This window comes from Rissa tridactyla, chromosome 5 (assembly GCF_028500815.1).
Source record: "Rissa tridactyla isolate bRisTri1 chromosome 5, bRisTri1.patW.cur.20221130, whole genome shotgun sequence".
NCBI lineage: Eukaryota > Metazoa > Chordata > Aves > Charadriiformes > Laridae > Rissa > Rissa tridactyla.
The window spans coordinates 52,664,845-52,679,939 of NC_071470.1; the positions used below are offsets into that span (position 1 = coordinate 52,664,845).

The 15,095-nt window shown below is 38.2% G+C and overlaps 1 protein-coding gene across 3 annotated transcripts in view; it reads left to right on the forward strand.

Annotated features, from left to right (window-relative positions):
• The window catches only part of BMPR1B (bone morphogenetic protein receptor type 1B), a 260,659-nt gene that overhangs the window by 33,086 nt on the left and 212,478 nt on the right, over positions 1 to 15,095 (forward strand). Inside the window, exon 1 of one of the 3 annotated variants that reach the window (XM_054203332.1) lies at positions 8,674 to 8,761. The exons of the other annotated variants lie outside the window; for them this stretch is intronic. The gene's annotated coding sequence lies outside the window, so the exon portion shown is untranslated. Of the gene's footprint in view, positions 1 to 8,673; positions 8,762 to 15,095 lie in introns of those variants that run through there. 3 annotated transcript variants of the gene reach the window in all.

Sequence of the window (15,095 nt, forward strand, 5' to 3'; positions counted from 1 at the left end):
CTGACTGGCCCTGGTTAGGGGCAGCAGCAGAGTCATGCCAACCTGTGTAGACACCCCCTGCCTGTTTATGGGTAAGACTGACTGCACGCAATTCTCCTTAGAATAAAGGTTGCATCACAGAGATTGCTGACGTGAAGGAAAGATAGAAAAGATACAGCCGATTTTTTTTTTTTTTTTTTTTTCTTTTCCTACTCCAGTTTAAATTTGTTAACACACCTGCAGGTCTGGCATTTGTTTTGTTCTTTACTTCTCCTCCTTTTAATATATATAAATGGCTCACTGGAGGCGAGACTACCTCAAGTTTACTTTGCAGCTAACTTAACCCCAGGCTGCTGCCCCCCAACACCCACAGCCCCACACCCAGAAGCGCGCTCGCTCCATCCTTTTCTTTCTCTCCTTGTTACATAGTTTGCAGGAGGGCATTGGTGGATGCCAGTCTTGGAAATCTCTACAGAAAATAAGAATTTAACATATTTCTCATTCAAAAATTATTTTTTAATGTTTAAATAAAAGGGTAGATATAAAAAGCTTGTAAGAGGTACATAGTTTATTGTTCCACAGGGATGAAAGATGAAGAGCGTGACATCTGGAAAGTTTGGTAATATAAATAAAACGAACTGGAAACATATGGATAATGGGGAGCTCATCTCCTACTACAAGTCTTCCTGTTTTAAAAAAATGCTAAATCTGTTTTTAGTACCTGGCAGTATTTTAAAAAGCACTTTCTGTATCACAGAGGAAGTTGATAATAAAGAAATAGTAATCTTCTGTTCTCTGTGGAGCCAGGATTTATTCACCCAGGTGAGTAAAAACAATGGGGCCAAATGTTTCAAATTCAGCTGTCCCGTCTTTAGAAAAAGTAACCGTTATTAACATGAGAAATACACAGAAAATATACTATTTATTTAACACAAAATCAGGTCTAGCCTCTAGAGTTGCAAGTACCACTTGTACTAGTACTAATAATTACTCTTATAATAGTTACATGTAATATAATATTAATACTAATTAAAATAATAATTAATTCTATAATGCATATTAGTAGCCTATTTACTCTTCTAATTATTAGGTTAAAATCATGGTCCCTCTGAGTGAGAACTGAAAATTAACACTAATGGCACCAGTGTAAATGTCAAATTGATAATAATTTATTGAGGATCGTTTCAAATCATATGATGTGGTATCTGGAAGTTACAACCAGAGGGTGAGCTAACAGCAACAGGTAAATTATCCCTTCACCTGCCATAGAAGACTAATTGATGTAGTTAAAAAAAATAAAATATTGTGCCTTTGATTTACTTGCTTGATATACAGTGTGTTTAATGCCATGATATGTTCTGAAATGCACAATGAGTGTTTTGGCTGAAGTAGACAACTTAAATATTGAGTCTTTATTCACTTTGCAACATTCATAGATGAAGGCAGGGCTAAATTGAGGTTTTAAAAGTTAAGTAGTTATTTGTGTTTGTTTCACAATTCTGTATCATTTTTATGTATGTGTGACTGCGTGTGTGCATTTACACAATATAAAGGAAACAAAACGAGAAATCAGTTTTAAAGCATGAAGAGTTATTAAAAAACTGAATGCAGTGATTTTGTGTTTGTGAGACTAAAATGGTGTGGACACACTGTGTGAGAAATGGCCAAAACCAAACAAATTGTTCTCAAACACTGAATGCTTCATCCTGGCAATCATGTTTTGCTTTTATTTGATTAACTAATAACAATAATAGTCACTGCTAAGAACAGTCGGGCCAACAGTGGGTCTCACTCAGGAACTTGTCCCTGATGGTGGCTGTGGAGGGCGCGCTGTAGGGAGGACAAAGAAGCCTGGCCCCATCAGTGTCCATTCCCCATTGACCCTCCCAGCACCCACCGCTGGTGGGCCGTGGGGTTAGAGGTGACATCCCAGCCTCTTGCCCCCGAGCTTGCCTAGTCTGGTTTTGAACTCCGAGTGTCACACCACAGCCTCATTCGGCAACAAAGATGTTCACTACCAGCTGTGTCGAAAGGGCGGTTTTGCCTGTTGTAAACTACCTACTTCAGTCCTAAATTTCCCGCTTAATATCACTACTTGCTATCTAATGACACTGCCTTTATCGTCTCTGTTTCATGGAAAAACCTTCTCAGTGTAGCATGCCTGCTGCAACTTTGCTGCATGACCACGTAGCAATAACTGGCCTGATTTTTTTGCAGTGGAGTTTCACCAGTGTGAAAATGTAACGCAGGATTGTAGACTTAGATGGATGGGGTCTGTATCTCTGTACAATAAGGTAGCGCTCTAACTGGAAGGTACTCCGTAAATCAAACCATATATATATTGAAGTATTCTGCAAAGAACAAAATTACGGGAAATACTCTTACAAATGAGAGGTATTTTCTGAAAAATGAAATCTAAGAAGATACCAGATGATATTGGATCCATAAAATTACCATATGAAACCTGGTTTTATAATTGCAGGTTGTACAGAAGTCTGAAAAACACCCATATGTTTTAAGATACTAAATATCTTAGTCATCAGGGGATTTAAGATAAGCAGAGGCGAACAAGTCTAGCAGGTTTCTGTTTTCCATTCTCAATCAGATGCATTTTGAAAATGCTAATACTTAACTAATCGCAAGAGCCCAAAGACATTCGTGGGTTTCCATCAGGAGTGGTCGCAGTAACCAGAGGCGCTGCAGGGAAGCGTGGGGATACAGCTGCAAAGGTGGGCTGGTGACAAGGGCAGAGCACCTGCCTGCGTGGGAGGCTGGCCACAGATGGCCAGGGATGCTTTGCCACCACTTGGTTTAGAGATGGGGTTCAGCGAGAAGAGGTGGTGATTTTCTCACTTTGTTGGAATTCTGTGAGTTTTGGTGAAGACCATTGGTTGGGATTTGAGGCTTGATGCTTCTAGATAAATTCATGTTTCTAAAGCACTAATAACTGCATGTAAGTGATTAATTTACCCCCACCCCCTCTTTCCTTCCTGGCAATAATTGGAATTAGAATGAAAGCTTTATATCTAATTCCCAGGTTGTTATTTTCTTTGTTTCATATTGCACAAGTGGGTTGAACAATAGCCTTTGATGGAGTGCCGTTCTTGTGGAAGATAATTATAGGGCATACTCGATATGGGGTTATGAGTCAGTGCTCTTTTTTACTTGTCCTGCTAGGCAGGACCCTTGTACAGAAAGCTGAAGTAGCTGTTGTTACTCAGAGAGAATGCCATGCCTTGCCATCAGCAGCATCTGAGGGTCTTTTGTAAATGAATGGACCAGTAGTTTAAACTCTGCCCGCCAAATGCAGCTGTAGAAGTCCCATGGCCAACAGCCTCTCCAGTGGGCAGTTACTGAGCTATAACAGGCCATAAGTGAAAAAAATAACAAGAAACATTATTCCCCATCTGAAAGTATACATCACACTTCTTCACAAACAAAGTGTATATATATAGTGTTGGCATGGCTTTTTTTGGGTACCGTTTTAGCCTCAAGTGTCGAAATGTTATGCTAGGCTGACAGCTCCTTTCGGGTGAGACATTCCTTTGAACTTTCAAGGTGGGTAACACGTTCCAGCAGAAGTAGGTGCTTGCTGAATCAGGGCCATAGTTTCTTTCTACTGAGCAGCACAGAGAGTTCGCAAGTTGGTTTGCGTTGGCACCTTTTAATTAGCAGTGGTTGTAAACAACAGGTGCATGCTGTCATACTTTCCTTCAACAGAAAGCAAAATTTATATTTGACTGTGCGTACATTTTCATGTTGTTTTTAATAAATGTCTCAACAGTATTGTACGCCTTGATTTAGGTTAGTGTTTATTTCAAATTGATTGTAGTTTTATGACTTTAGGTATCAACATACTTGTGATATTCACATACACCGATTGAATGCTATTTTTCTTACACAAGTTTTGCAGATGCCCTATGCTTCAAAAAAACCCCACCCACTCAACTTGTAATTCTTTGCATACTGAATAGGTTCCATTGCTAGACATGTCTGAATTGACCCTGATTCCATATAAACTTCTTTTTCTTTTTACCACGTGCCTCCCTTCAAAAATACATCTTACCTTTAGATACACTGAGTGAGTGATGCTTGAGAAGATACATGTTTGGAATGCTTAATATTTCACATCATCTGCATTGACTTCAGCTCATCCTTTGCAAACTTTCAGTACGACCCAGCAGTTCCTCTTGCATTGACCGGGAGGGAAAACAAAACAGTGAACGCTTGCAATGGAGTCTGTCGCCAGTGTTCAGCAACAGTAACATGGCTCTACGCAGCATGTAGCAACTCACCAGCACTAGAATGGAAAGAGGAAAGGAAATCTTGAGCCTACCATAGGCGAATCTGACGTTTAAAGCTAACCTGCTTCTGGTGTTTCAGACCTTGGCTCTTGCCAGCAAGAAAAATGTCTAAGCCTTGCCCTTTCACATGTCATGCATAAAAGATGACCACCATCAAAATGAAAGCATTACTGATGCAGAGAGCAGATGCCCATTTCCAGCCTAGGAGGACACTGAGATACTGAAGAAGGAAGAGGAAAGAACTGAAAAGCCAGAGATACATTTGGGACAGGATCCCATGCTGTATCACTGTGCTGGGGTTACATCAGCGATGTAGTCTCGCTGTAGTCTCCTCGGGAAAACAGACATAGAACAAGAAAATCTGAATGCCAGGTGCTAACAAAAAGATTAGTAACTTGTACAGTGCAAGAGCTGTGTGGGAACAGTTAGCCCTTGTGGGAAGATTGTCCCACAGTGCTGAAAGATCAGGGAGACCTTGGAGTTATCTGCTGCTTCATAAACTAATGAACAGCATTTCCTGACGCTGGAATTGAAGAACCAACGTTTTGCTATTTCCATTCCCTCTCCATCCCCTAGATGTCATCGATATAAATGGGATTAAGTGAGAAACAATCAGAAAAATATTTGTAGTGACAAAGAGTTATCTTCCCAAATAGATATAGTTTTATGTTTTATCTTGTAGAAGATACTTAGGGGGAATCCTTTTAAGATGCCTCCTGATCTCACTGTAGCTCTGGGTGTTGGAAGGTCAAAATGGTTAGGAAGAGTGTCCGAAACATAAAACGTCTCAGGCTTTGTTCTGTTGCCTGTATTGTAGTGCTTGCCATCTTTGGCAGGTACCTATACAGATCCATTAGCCATTTGTGTCGGTGAGTGAGATGTTAATGCAACTCTGAAGAAAAATTGCCAAGGAAAGGAAAACATTGGGAGAACTCTAAAAATATGTCAAAACCAGTTAGGGGGGTTTGGGGGCTTTTTAGTAAAACTGTAATGTTTTTAAAAATAAATAGTGGAAAACTTTGTGTAAACCAACATTCTTACTCAATACCTACGGTCTTTTGGGTTTGGGTTTAAGTTTCAGCTTGACACTATAGTAGGTCAATGTTCATTTCTGTTTGTTATGAAACTCCCTTTTCTATGTTTTCATACAGTCTTTTTATATGTGGTGATACAGTGATTTATTAGATTTTTGTATCATCTAAACTGGGGTAAACAGTCAATAAAGGATTAGATGAGAAGAACAATTTTGGCTTAGAACATTGCACTGGTCATGGGAGTATTGGTGTTTGGGGTATGATTATTTTTTTGGTTTTGTTTTTTTTGGGTTTTTTTTTTTCCCTCTTGGCTGCATAGATGGCTTGATCTGTAATATTGAGTGAAGCCATTACACTATAAATATAAGAGGCCTGAATTCGTGCTTCATGAACAGCCTTAATTCTAGTATTTGCTCATTAGAGAGCTTGGGGTTTTTTTAACATTAATATCTCTGTCATGAGTTTTTCAAGTTGCTTGTTTTTTTGTAAGCCAAAACCTTGGAACTTGCTTGCCAGATTCCATCAATTGCACCGCTTGCAATAAGTAGTGAAGTAGTTGTTTTTCAGGACCCACCCCGTCTTTGAATTGGTGCTTACAAACTTCATTATGAACACTTCCCATTAATGCTTTCACATCAAAAATCAAAGACAGGTCATAGGTGAGCAAAATCAGAGCCTTGTTAATAATGGCAAACAAATAGCCTTTTATTTGTGTGTCTTATAAACTGCCAAGGGCAAGTTAATATGATTGAATATCTTTTTGTTTCAAATTAACACATGCTGCATATGGCACTCATTGTGCGTATTTAATGGGAAGAAGGAGATTAGGGGACTCTGTCGATAAGAATTGCAAGGTTCTCTTGTTGTAGTGTATTATCTACTTGACTTGAATTCCTGCCTGTTTTGAATGCTCACCTCTTCTCAGCCTTTTCCCGCTGTATGCCAGGCGATTCCAATTTATGGAGTTGTAATTTTTTTTTTCCTTCCTAAGAGTGTAATTTATCTAAACAGGTACATCGTGACGTACACAGTTTGTGGGCTCTCTTCCCATATTTGAAAATGAGTTCCTGTTCCAAAAACGAGCCACGAAAAACCAAATAGGTGTTTTGTGTTCGTGTGAAACCATATGCTTCCATTTAGCAAACAGGGCTGCTCTCGAGGCCTGTGCTGTTACAATGATCCCCTATTTTGATCCCCTACAGAATCGAGCAATGGACAGCTGTGACTATGCTCTCATGATGTTTCCTTTGAAAGAACTTGAAGAGGGAGATCATGATTCTGTTTTAATCATTTATTATAACTGAATAATAATGTTTCATGGCCTGAACACTGCAGGCTTCAGATAGCTTTTCCTTGAGACGCACTTTGCATAGAACTGAATGTTAATAATAAAAAAATGATTTTTTTTTTTGGATGATTGGACTCCACAGTGTATTTGAAAAAAATAAATGCTTTGTGTTATAGGTTTCCCGATCTTACCCACAGGCTAAGTCTTGTAGATATAATTATGCTTTAGGAGACATTTTAAGTGCTAGTTGAACCTTTAACCTGTGTTTCCTCTGGAATAATTACAGGATGTGAAAATGGCCAAATGAAATGCTTACTCTTAGAGATTAATAGAATTAGTTAAGCTACTGTTACCTTATGCTTGAGTTATATTGTACGTGTAGGTCGAAACTGTCTGTAATGGCATGTGGGTGTTTTCCTATCTTTTCATACTTGCTAAAGTTTTGCCTTATGTTTATTACTTGCTATGTTATGTGAACTGCTTAAAAAGGCATTTTAGACCACTGGCAGGTAGTTGAATTTCAAAGGCTGGCTCTATTTAAAACAAAACAGTAGTCTTTGAACTTCTATCAATTTTTCTGAAAATAACAGTAATAGAATTGACTCCATCACCTTCCAAGCAAACAAGTTGAAAAATAGATCTCTGTGGATTAGTAGTCCAGACACCAAATATATTTTGCAGATGTATGAAATCAAGCCTGAGTCAGCTACAATGGAAGTGGAGGAAACTAGGAAAAATCGCTTGTCTGTCTGCATTGCCAAGATTGTTTGAAAAGGTAAAAATAAAAAGTCTATAAACATGAGAAGTGGTATAGCACCAGTAGAGCATTTAATCTTATTTAAAGATTCGAGATTAGTAGTTATTCTAAGATTTTTTTTTTTAAATAAAACATTCAATTAAAAGTGATCTGCTTTTTAAAATTTGATTTGATGTTTTTTCTGTAAAAAGAGAGTAATGTATTGCCTTTAAGGCAACTTGAATTTTCATCTTAGAAGAGAAAATGTTGAACAGTTACCATCCTAATTTTCAGAAACTGACTCTTTAACAGAAAACTTAAATTGAGAATAAGAGGAAAGCTTGAAATCGGCTCATCTTGTTAGATAATACTGTAGGAGCGCATAGGCAGATTTTTCCAAGGCTTCACTGGTGTTCAAGTACTTTTTGTTGGGTTACTTTCAGTGAGCACTTCGCAGCCCTTCTCCTGCAGCCTCTACCAGCTGCAGCATTTGGGGGCTTCACGCAGGTGAGGAGGAATGTGCAATGGCGTTATTAAGGAGCAGTAGCTCACCATGGCGCATTTTAAAATCTCAGCAGGTGCCAGCTTAATATATTCATTATTGGTTTTTTGGTTGTTCAATGGAATCCTATTTTAAGGTGCCAGATGATGGTGCTCAGCCTCTGTGAAGGTCCTGGGAAGGCTTTAGAGCAGTGAACTGAAACCTTTAAAAATCTGACACATGATTAGAATAAATCTTTCTTGTAGAAAATTCTTTATTCAAGAACTTTGTTTTGAATCAAAGAGCATTTGGGTAAACCCATTTTAACACTTGTGTAAGGTATCTTTAGTGAGCTTTAGTGAGCTATTTCACTACTTTAAAATCCTGTTTTAATTTCGTTTAGAGTTAATGTTTGTTTCAGTGGCTACAGCAGCCAGTGAAAATGAGATTTATTTTTTTTTAAGATCAGTGAAGTATAAATGCAAAGGAGATTAAAAATCAATTATTAAATCAAGATTTCCTTTATTCTCATTCTATTCATGTTTACCTCTCTTTTACTTCCCCTTAAATATTATACTAATGTAGGAAATTAAAGATTTTCCTTATATACATTTCTGTATCATCTGAGTTACAGTATCTCTCATCTCTTTCCTGATAACCATGATCAGTAAGTCCACTTAGCATTTATGAGAGATATGTCTGTGTAGAGAGAGGATACAACTTATTTTTTTATAATAATTATTCTGTTTTTAATTATATCAAATTTCTTCTAAGGAAGAAATGCGTATTTTTCTCCCTGTGTAGAATGGAGATACAATGCAGGAGTTGCAGCACTTCACCAGAGATGCGAGCAAATTCCTGGAAAAGGATCACTAAACATGGAATCTGAACGCAATGTTCTGTTATAAACATGGATTATTTTTGCCAAAGGATGTATGTGTATGTATTGTTGTAATACTATGATGGCATGAAGAGCATTTATGGTCACAGCTGTGTGTGTTGAGGTGGGAAATTATATACTAAAATATCTTTCCTTTTATCTTTGTGCCATAATGTCTTTTGTTACTTAAGTAATTTTTAAGGAACTTTGAGGAACACAGAGGCTGTAGCTGAAGGGAAATAAACTTGGCAAATCATTAACATCAGCAAATATAATAAAATAGTAAGAGAAAGGAGAGATTAGAGTATTGAACTATTGACTGCTCTGTGTGTTTACTAAAGGACATTAGAATGCCGTGTTTAAAATAGTTGACTAAAACTTCAAAAGCATTACTTTAGCATAGGCTTTATTAAGAATATGTTATTTATATTGAAACCATGAGAAGGAATGCCCAAATCCTTTAATGTACAGTTATCAAATTCTGGTCAGAGAGCTTCCAGCATTTATTGGAACATCAGTGCCTTGTGAAAATGTTTTTAAACTTCTACCAGATTTTCTAAGATTATAGAATGATTAAGTATTAGCCAATTGTTGCGCTCTTGGGAATCATGAGTTTCTGGAAAATATCCCTCTGCTGCCTAAGAAATGAAGTCCTGTTCTGGGGAATTCATCTGGAAAGAGCATTTCCCATTTCCCCATCGCATTTCATTGGGGGCGATGGGGACCATCTGTGGAATTCCAACTACGTGGAAAACCTGGAGCAGACATGAGCAAAAGATGCAGCAGGAGGCAGGCAGTTCTGAAAAGGTCACTGTGGTAACCTTGTTTTGAGGAAAGGTCTGCATGCGTGGGTTGACCTTCTGACACTTAATTATTCAAGGGTAATGTTATACACTCCTTATGCCTATGCAGTATTTCCATGGCATAAGGCTTCTAATCATTCTCAATCTTCATGTAATTGCCAAACATATATTTACACGTACATGATATATACACACGCAAATCCTGTGATTGTTACTTAGTAGGCAGCCCGTGTAGTTTAAGAACATTCAACTCCAAAGTGTAAACAAAAGCAAAAGGATACGTGCTCCAAGATTCAATTCCCAAACTGCTTTCTACTGTAGTGAATTAGTAACTTGCTCTGTGCTATAGTGAGGTGCATTTTTTCCACTTGAACCATTTGGTTCACAAATGACTTTGTACTCCAATGGTTTACTACTGTTGTGAGATTTCATCAAGTAAGCAGTTTTTGTCGAGATACCAGTTTTCACAGGTGTTCACACAAAGTATGTTCATTCGCTTTTGGCCATCTAGTTTGAAGTTGCATGATATGCCGTGTTCCAAGTTGTGATGGAAAAGCCACCCTTTTTCTCTCCTTCCTTCAAGACAATGAAGTCTGTTCATAAATAGAGAAGATCTGGCTGTCATTTCTCTTTCAGCTTAATGTGGCAACTTGATTGTGTCCTTTTAGAAAGGAGTTCTGTGTCCCTGTCCCCACACCAACTCACCATGTTTAATTACAGTATAGGGTGAATTGGTCTTTTTAATGCAAAATGCAGAGTTCTGTATGAAGAGAAGGTATGAATACGGGAGAGAACAGATCTTGTTCCCTGTTTAAAATGGTAATAGCACATCATGTTGTAAATAAGGAATGATTTGAAAATTACTCTGATTTTTATGCAGAATGCTTTAGCTTCCTTGTTTTTCACTGCATCAGCCTGAAATGACCTGTAATTCTATCTCCTCTGAGCGTTTCTCACTGTCTGTTTACATTTTTAGCCTAATTTTAAAAAAGAGAAGAAAAAATGAATTTTTGTAACATTTTGTATAACTTTCTCCCTCTATTTCCTCCACATTGGAGCAATCATGTGTATGGGTAGATATTGGTATATATTTCACTACTGATGTAATCCTATTGTTTCAATGGAAAAAGTTTTGGATTTAGAGGCCCACCCAGAAATGATTTACACTCTTACTGTATTGGATAAATATTTTTCTGTTTTAATAGCATTCCATGGTTGTGGCTTACCGTATCAACACTGAGTTACAGATTAAGCTGAGAAGGTGGGTCTATTGGGAGACCATCTACCTATTTCAGGTGCACGTCACGTTATGATGCAGAGTGTGTGTTCAGAAAGAAGAAGGGGTTGGGCTCGTGTTTCCTCTTTGAATTGCTGTCCTGGGGGTCCCGCTTGCTCACTGTGGGAGGTGGGGAGTTCGTGCCCCTGCGTGTCTTCAGCTAGGTAAAAGCACTGAACAACCACAATGGCTTTTAGTTCTCAACTGTACATATGTGCTTTTGTCATCCACACCCTGCAGTTTTGTGTTCGATCTTCCCAAACTTGCCTCAGTGTAGGTATTGCCGTCATTTTCGTGGAGCACATAGCACTCTCCTTTGTGGTCTGTAGCCTAGTGCTCCTTTCACCATCTCTTATAAAAGTCTCCGTAAGCTCCATGTGGAAAATGTAGTTACTCAGGCCCAGCATTTCTACGAATAGTGCCAGCCAGTTTGTGCGTAGAGGATGAAATAGGTCTTTGGGGCCCAGTCTGTGCTTGAGAGTGGAAATGAATTTCCAGTTGCTAAGTGTAGGTGGAAGCCACAGTGAAATTCTTAGGCTTAGTCCCTTGAAATGTATTTTCTGACTCTTGCCTTAAACTTACCTGCCTCAAACTAATCGTGGTAGTTTCTTTAAGAAGTAGAAATAGATGACTCACAATGTCAACACACATGACTTTTGTAGTGCCTTTTCTCCTCTACTTCTGAGTTAAAAACAACACTAGAATGTCTCAAGTATTAATTTCACGACTGGCTAGAATACAGTATTTAATATTGACAACTCTGATTAGTCTCAGTAGAGCAATGTAAACGTAAGGGATGTTTATACTGTCTCATTTTGTTTGTATTTGAACTTTGTAGAAAATCTTTAAAAGTTGACTGTGTTTTAAGTGATTATGTTAGTTTCTTGGTTTCTTTTCCATGAAGTAAGTGGAAACGAGTACAATGTTACTGCATTTCTGCTGATAGGGAGGCACTAAAATCCTTTGAAGCTGAGTGGATTACTAATTATATATTGAAGCTGTTTATCAGACTTTTAAATATTAAAGATTTGTGCATTTGAAAAATCTATAGTTTACTTTAAAAACCAAATAAAGCAAAAAAACCCCAACAACACCCCACCCCAACAACCTCCCCCAAAACCTCAAAAAACCCAAACCCAGGATCAATTACAATGCCAAGCAATCACAGCCCTTTTCATCTCAGTTGCTTATGATTGTGTTGTATCCCATTAATCCTGGGTTAAATCTGATCTAGTCTTATGAATTAAACCTTACTCCTTGAGCATCTGATTTGTGGTCATTGTGTACGACGGATACAGTCGCAGCAAATACTGAAGCCAAAATTCCCCGTCCTCCTTGTAATTCTGGGAATGTAACTCTGCTGTTTTTCTTTGCAGAGACTTTTCAGACTGGAAGGGCGGAGTTTAGTCGTTTCATACTAAGAAAATACTTGAATGTATTATTCCAAAAGGCGGTCTGAATTTCTTCTTTCTTTTTTTTTTTTTTTCTTTTTTTAGTGGTGGATTTTAGTTGAAAACAGAGGGATCAGGTTTCATACTGGCTGTTTAGATAGGTGCTTGTCATTCGAATAGAGAGCAAAGGAGGCTCAGTGTGTGAATGCCTGAATGGCATGGAGCCATAGGCAGGGAAAGCGTATTATGGGTGGATGTGGGAAAGCACGAGCAAGACAAGGACTTCATTGCATAGGAGATCACCTGTGGGTTTTCTTTAGTGCCCGCACCTTGGAGAATCTCACAGACAGCACTAATTTGCAGATAACAGGTACAGAAAATAGGAAGTATTAAGGCCTTACAGAAGTGCACTGAAATGGATAAGCCTTCCGTGTATGGAAAAGCAGCAGTGGTTTTATTTCTGAAATAATTTAAGAATGTTTTACAGAAGGGCCTTGTTTTTCCTGATAACCTAAACTCTGGTAGCCACAGGAAACCTACGGAGAAAAGTTTAGCTATATCTGTGAATTATGTTTATGGTGGTAGATTATCAGCAACTTTTACTGACTGTGTGCTGTAGTTCCCCTAGTGTTTGACTGTGTGGTGGAATTCAGAGTTCAGAATTTGTCACCGATGGGCACCTTCCTGCTAGAATCAAATCTTTCCAAAGATTCAGTTCTCAGCTGAAAGTTCATGTCAATTCAGCTGTTTTGCTGAATCATCTGTTTTATTTTTTATATTTAAAGACTTCTGCTTGTCTCTCTGATATGCCACTTTAAAATAGCAAACTTAAAATTGCCCTGATCTTAGCAAAACTGTTATCTTGCATGGTTCTGTCTTACTATGACATCACATAGTCTAATGGAGGGGGAGGAATTGATTCAGTTTCAGATGAAATTTTTTTGGTCTATTTGTAGTTAGAATGATGTGCCTACTCAGCTTCTTGTCTGTATTAGACTTATGTTTTTCCCTGATAAAATTTGTAGGCCTACAGACAACTGCAAATGCATTATGTTGGATCATTCTATCATAAAGTTGTGTAATTTGAGAACTGAAGCCACTGATGAAAACTGATGCCTGGAAGAATTATCTAGTTCTCTACAATCAAGCTACATATTTATACATGTTATGTTTACATATGTTACAAAAAATCTTATCACAGGCTTTCCCATTCAGTTTTTTTGTCTCATGTAAGCTGCATCAAATGAAATCTCGTTTTCCTCATGCTGTAGCACTTTTCTATAATCTGTCTCCCTTAGAAACTTTCTGATGTCATCTATTAATTTTCTCCATAGATTTTAAATACTATTGATTCTGAGTAATTTGCTTAATTATCCCTGAACAATCTGTGTAATTATTCCAATCTGTGCTTCTCTCTCAGGTTTTGCCTGCAAGGCTGACAAATGGCAGGCGGGGGAAAGGGCAGATTCCTGCTGGTGGCTGCTGAGCCTTTTGTCCTCAGTCGGCTTTGTGCACCGGTTCCCTGAGCGGGTGGACTCCTGAAAGAGCTATGAGAGAATGATGAAAATATTATATTTAGCTTCATTTAAGAAGTCAAAACAAGTATCAGTTTTGGCAAAAATTTTCCTTGTCTTACAAAATAGGACATTTTAATGGTTACTTTAGTGTTTCCCAGCTTTTTAATGCCGTAGTATCAGCATACTCATGAAATCCCAGGACAGAAACAGTGTAAATTTCTGTCTCTGTTCTTGCAGGGTTTAAGAGGAATGTTAAATTAGTTTGGGATTGTTGGTGTTTTGTATAAAATTAAGAGTGAATGCTAGCTGAATCCTCTTCACATTTTAATGATCGTTGACCTCTTTGGCTCCTGTATTGGTTATGTACCAATTCTGAGATCAGACATATGTGTATCCTATCGCAGCTATATTGGTCCGCTAAAGCACAGCATAAATTGTGCTGCTTATGTGTTATGTATTCTTTTTCTTACTCATTTTAGGCTTTTCTGTCTTATAAAAAAATGAAGAAAAATCTTTACATTTCAACCCAGCTCATACAGGTAAAGATATAGTAAATTGCTGGATAAAACACTTGTTTGTTAGGCACTTCCTCTAGACCACAAACTAAAAAAATTAAGTAGATTAAGGAGTAAAGTGGAAAGCATTCTCAAATAAGACAACGTGCTTCTTAGAAGCTGTAAGTTTGCATACAATGTCATGGCTAAAGCAGGAACAGAGACCTGCCTGTAGTGAATGTATCACCATTTCTGTATTTAACATTAGCTTAGCATGGGAAAATTCTTCAACAAGAATACTTTAAAAATGTCATAGTGAAATCATATACTTGAAGGTTGTTTGTAAGTGGAAATTATTATTTCGAGCTGGTGAGGCTGTGCTGTGATTACTGGGGGCATTCGCTTGTAGGGTGTACCTACTTGAGATCAGTTCCTCATCTCTGCAGGGTGGAGTTGAGAAAAAAGAGTGAAAAAGACTAGGGAAACAGTTTCCAGAGATTCTAGAAAACAGGAACGTCATGTGAAAATGTCTCTACTATGGTTTTGTCTGTTGTTGAACATGGCAAAAGGAAGAGAAGGACATTATTCCTAGGAGAGTGTTTTTTCCCCTGTACTTGGCACTGGTGAGGCCCCACCTCGAATGCTGTGTCCAGTTTTGAGCTCCTCAGTACAAGAAAGACATTGAGATTCTGGAGTGGGTCTAGAGAAGGGCAACGAAGCTGGTGAAGGGTCTAGAGCACAAGTCTTATGAGGAGTGGCTGAGGGAACTGGGATTGTTAGATCTGGAGAAAAGGAGGGTGAGGGGAGACCTTATCGCTTTCTACTACAACTACCTGAAAGGAGGGTGTAGTGAGGTGGGGGTCGATCTCTTCTCCCAAGTAACAAGTAATAGGACAAGAGGAAATGGCCTCA